The sequence below is a fragment of the Coffea eugenioides genome, chromosome 11 (assembly GCF_003713205.1).
Source record: "Coffea eugenioides isolate CCC68of chromosome 11, Ceug_1.0, whole genome shotgun sequence".
NCBI lineage: Eukaryota > Viridiplantae > Streptophyta > Magnoliopsida > Gentianales > Rubiaceae > Coffea > Coffea eugenioides.
In genome coordinates this window covers 3,858,852-3,864,600 of record NC_040045.1, presented here as the reverse complement: position 1 = coordinate 3,864,600, position 5,749 = coordinate 3,858,852, and the positions used below count along the sequence as shown (strand labels likewise).

The following is a 5,749-nucleotide window of genomic DNA, read 5'->3' as shown; positions in this document are numbered from 1 at the left end:
AATAAAGTACGCAAAAGAGATTGGGGGAGACAATTAATGGGAAAAAGCTCTAGCCAAGGTTACACTTCAGAGGTGGTTCAGGTACTAATCATTGATGCAATTATAATCCCAACATTCATTAATAAACAGGTTTTTAACTACCGATACGATCTGACAATCAGTTTCTCCTTACTGTTTCGATAGTCAAGGTACGATCATTGACTATTTCTCTAATTTAGGAATAACCCTAGGTGCGACCATTGGATTTAAATCCTCAATTGCATTAGAAACCAGAGAAACCCTACTCTATCAATAAATACGCTATGAGGGTTTATTTAAATTAGACTGTACGTTTTTTCCGACACAAACCCAATTATGCCAGTTGCTATCAAAACTAGAGCAGTCAAACAATTATAGATTTGACTATTCCAATTAGCAAATAGATTACGTGTATAATTAAATATTGCGCACCTATTCAATCGCACATAATAATCATACTCTATAAAGTAGAAAACTTACAAATACCAATGAATAGAGGAGATAAATAAAATCAATTACATCTCACAGTGATAGTTGAACCAAATCTTCAGTGTTCCTTCACTAGAGATGCGAGATTAGTTCTCCATTAAGGTAGAACAAGCCATGCCAAAAGATAATCTGTTCGAAGCTTACAATTGTTTTTTTTTTCTCCAATTTGGTCAAAAAGAAAAAAGAAGAACAACTATGTTTTTCTCAAGCAAAAAGCATTCCCCCTCCAAATTCTCCCTAGCCGACTTCTTAATTGATTGGTCTCCTCATACCAATCAAACTCCTAAAAACGGTTCCTATTACAAATCAATGCCCTAAGAGCTTTCCAATTGCTCGAGACTGATGTGGACTGCAAAGAAATAGGAAACTTCAGCAGCTGCCAATTTTTTTAATTTGACTTGGATTAGGAAACTGTCTGACGTCCAGCTCAATTTTCTGGCTTTGAACCCTGAACTTAGGCGTGCCCACGTGCAAACTGTTAGGAATCCTCCATTTAAGCGTTTTTCGGCTCAAATTTTTGAAATCAATGCAAAAATTACCAATTGTGGGTAAAACCAGTCAAATAGGGTGATATCTGGTATAAATAAAAAGGAAAATATAAGCAATTATACCAACTAAAAGTACCCTATCAATGGATAACAAGAATTTCACTATCCATCTAACAAGGATTTTCAAAGCATTCCAAGAACTAATTGCCTGTTTGGCAAACGAATTTTTGGCTAAATCTGTTTCCTTCCAAATTTTTAACAACTTTAACTACAGTAATCTCAAAAAACTCTTCAAAACTTTTAAACTATATACTTCAAAATATCCAAAACATACAAAAAAAATTTTCTTCCTCATTTCTCCTTCCACCTCAACCGGCGCCGAAGGGTACCTCTTTTGTTTTTTTCTCTCTCTCTTCTTCCTTTCTCTCTCCTCTCCCCGTCTCCTCCCCTTTTCCTTGCTGCATCTCTCCCCCCTTCTCCCTCCCCCACCATCCTTCCCTTACCCTTTTGCCCGATCTGGTCGCACGACTAGAAAGCACTCGAAAAAGGGGAGAGAAGGGACGGGAGAGAGAAGAGAGGAAAAAAAAAAATTTCTTGTTCCAAATGGAAGGGAGAGGTGGCAGGGGACAGGGAAGGGAGAGGAAGAAGAAAGGAAAGAAAAGAAAACAGAAAGAATGAAAGAAAAAGAAAAAGAAATCAAAAGAAAAGAAAAAAGTTTTTCATTTTAAAATTTTTTCCTACAATTTTTACAATAAGTTACAGTAAAATTTTAGACAAACACCAAAAAAATTCATTCACCAAACGAGGCCTAAGTTTCACCCAGATATTTATTGGGAATTATTTGCCAAACAGGGCCTAAGTAATATCTCATTCTCTTATCAAATTTTACCAAACTTTTTTGGAATTGCCCAGTTTTTTAGAGTTTCTCTCTTTTTTCACAAATCTTTAATTCGTGATTGGGATCTGTTCATATAACATTCCTCATTGGGAGGATGTTCATGAAACCCCTTCTGCCCTTACATGTTTGTTTAGAAGATCATGAGGCCTAGGACACATTTTTATTTCCTGTCTACCAATTATTGATTGCAAGAATTAGTTTCTAATAGGACCATTTATGGCGATCGTTGAGTTAGAAATTTAATTTATGTTCATTAGTTTTTCTCACATGGCTTATGATCACTTGATTTGAATCTTAAAACTACAGATAATTCTAGATTGAAAATCATGAGTAGGTGAAGTTATTGAAAGGGGTTATATCTTGGAGAAATTTCTAGGCGGTTATGTTATAATATTTCTAGATCCACTGTGATGGCATATAGTATGAAGTAAATTCGGGGTGCAACTGAGAATCTGGCAAATCAGAAAATGAGAGCACGGGATTTACTAGTGGAGTTTTAATTGATAGTAGATTACTTTAATAAACAGTAAGACATGATTATTGATAAGTGAATATTTAACATATATTTTGTACAAGTTTGGCATAAGCTTTTGGTATGTTTTGAGGAGATTAAAGCCATATTTGAACTCTTTTTGGTGATAATTGCTTAAATATTGTTTAAAGTGTTCAAAACTTGATAAACGAGTGATTAGCGCATTAATTTTATGAAATTGTGAAGGATATTGATATATGGAATTCATGCACGAGATGAAGGAAGTGTAAGGATCGACTGAAGGATAAAAGTACAAAGGAAACTAGGAGTAAAAATGAAGAAAAAGGAAAGAAGTAAAAAACTGGAAATTGACCGGCACGGATCCGAGCTCGGATCCGTGTGCACAAAGGGCAATCCGAGCCCTCGTCTGTACTACTGGAGTAGTGGATCCGAGTTCAGATGATCCGAGCTCGGATCCATATAGAAAGGCCTCGGATCAGCAATGATCCGAACTCGTATCGTTTTTCACCCCTCGGATCCGAGGCTAGGATCTGCCTCTCTCTTCTGCAAGTGGCACAACCATTTTTCTCACCTTTCACACAACTTTTCAGCTATCTTGGGAGAGAGAATTCGGTGGCACATGCTTCTGCAACAAAAGGGAAGACAAAATAAGTTATTGACAAGTCAAAACAACATCTCTTTTGACTTCATTTACAAAATCTGAGTGGTTGAAATCCTGAAGGAGAAAAAAAGTGCCTTTCTATTACCTATTATGAGAAACACAAGGGAGAAGCCAGCCATGACCATCCGTAGCTAGTTTTTCTTCTTGCAACAAGTTTCTCTCTAGTGAGGAGTTCTTGGGGAAGCATTTGGAGTTTTCACTTGTAATTATTTTGTACAAGAAAATAGCAGAAATTTGAGGGTTTCACCATCAATTGGCTAAGCTTTATTTTATCTTTCTTGTACTTGTACTTTATGATGTTTTGCATGAATAAACTTGTGAGTTTGATTTTTATATCATTCATGAGTAGTTAAACTTCTTTATCTAGGGAGTAGATGAAACTTATGACTAAATGATATGAATTGAATGTGATTTACACTTGTTGTATCTTGTATTGACTTGTCTATTTGTGCAGTTGTAATTACTTGTTGTTGTTCGATCACCAATAGCATGTTTATAGTTGTTATTAGTCAATGAGAATTGGTAGTAACAATGGAAAAACATGAGTAGAACTTGAGTTGTATGTTCATGAAAATAGATGTACACTTAAGTAGATTATCTAGCATTTCATGAAGGAAAATAGAGTAGAACTAGTATTTCACCATGAAAATAGGGAAAACTGGATTGCTCTAGGCCATTTTGTCATGAGAATGAGATTTGGTAATAGTCGAAATGAATCCCTAGTTAAATAAGAATAATAACAAGAGGTAAATCTATTCATTTGTATTGTTTATGCTATAAGTGGAATCTATATCCCTATATTTAAGTCTTTAGTGAACTTATCTCCATTCGTATCTTGCATTTGTTAAAACAGATTGTAGGTAATAGCTTCTATAAATTCTCTGCTCAAATTCATTATAAGTCTAAATAATAGAGAAAATAAGGATATAGTATTTGTAAACATTGTTTCTCATGGGATCGACCCGATACATACCCTACATTACGATTTCGGCCTGTATACTTGCAGTCAACGGGTATAAAATCGGATTTAAACTTGCATTGATATAAAAATTTCGTCAAGTTTTTGGCGCTCTTGACGGGGAGCGGCAATATTAAGGCCTAATCATCTCTATTAATTTAGATATTTCCATTGTTTTTATTCAAGTTGTTTATAATTGATTTTAATAATTAAAACTGCAAAAATTTCTCTTATTTTTATTTGTAGTGTATGCACCGATCAAATCGAGAAGTTACACTTTTCGATCCTGAAATTGAGAGGACACTACGGAGACAAAGGAGGAATACACTGCATCAAAAGGAACAAGAGGTTTGGTAGCCGATAGAAGAAATCTTGATAGAATTACCATTTGAGGAAGAAATGGCGGAAAATGAACCAAATAGGCGAATTCTACGAGATTTTGCTTTATCAGGAACACAAGGTTCTCAAACTAGCATTGCAACGCCAACGGTAAATGCTAATAGTTTTGAGATTAAACCATCACTGATTCAAATGGTACAACAATCTCAATATGGAGGTAATGCTACCGAAGATCCAAATTCTCACTTGTCAACATTTCTTGAAATCTGTGATACAATTAAGTTCAATGGTGTTAGTGATGATGCAATTAAATTTCGATTGTTTCCATTCTCGCTAAGGGACAAAGTCAAGGTTTGGCTACAATCTCATCCTTCAAACACTTTTACTACTTGGGCTGAATTAGCTAAGGCGTTTCTCAATAAATTCTTTCCACCTAGAAAAACTGATAAATTCAGAATGGATATAACTAGTTTCTCTCAACAGGAAGGAGAGACATTGTATGAAATTTGGGAGCGCTATCGGGAATTGTAACGAAGATGTCCTCATAATGGTTTACCAGATTGGCTAGTAGTCTAAACATTTTACAATGGTCTCACTTATCCAACAAAAACGCATGTAGATGCGGCAGCGGAAGGAGCATTAATGGGAAAGACAGCTGAGGAAGTTCAACAATTGATTGAAGAAATGACTGCTAACAACTACCAATGGGCCAACGAACGAGATAATACAAGGAGAACCGCAGGTATGCTTGAAGTAGATACCTTGAATATGTTAAGTGCAAAGATGGATAATGTGGTTAAGATGCTTAATAGGTATGTTGGTTCTAGCTCTAATCAAGGAGTAGTTGTTGCATGTTGTACTACTTGCAGTGGAGATCATGATGATTCTATGTGTTCTAGCAGCGAACAGGTTCAATATCTCAACAATTACAACCGTTCACCCCAAAATAATCCATACTCTAATACCTACAATCCAAGATGGCGTAATCACTCTAATTTGGGATGGAAGGATCAAGGGAACCAACAAAGGCCAGTTATTCCACGGGATTTTCAACCGAAACAACCACTTCCGGAGTCCAAACCAGCTTGGAAATTGGCAATTGAGAAGCTGTCAAATGTATCAAATGATAAAATTGAAAAGTTAGCCAGTGCCACTACTCAACGGTTTGATAGAATTGAAGGAATGATGGATCAACTCACCAATATGTACAGGAATGTCGAGGTCCAATTAAGGCAAATAGCAAATGCAGTTAACAATCGCAGCCAAGGGAATTTACCTAGCAAGAATGAGGTGAACTCAAGGGAGCGTGTGAAGGCTATAACCCTCCGTAGTAGTAAGGAAGTGGGGGAGAAACTTGTAGTTGAAAGTGGAAGAGAATTTGAAAGAAGAAAAAATAAGCAATTGA

At 35.9% G+C, this 5,749-nt stretch overlaps 1 non-coding gene across 1 annotated transcript; it reads right to left on the bottom strand.

Moving 5' to 3' along the window:
• Positions 1-4,791: 4,791 nt before the first annotated feature.
• Positions 4,792-4,898, bottom strand: LOC113754657. The gene has a single exon (XR_003465335.1). It is a non-coding gene; the product is annotated as a small nucleolar RNA R71 (small nucleolar RNA).
• Between the last annotated feature and the right edge of the window lie 851 nt (positions 4,899-5,749).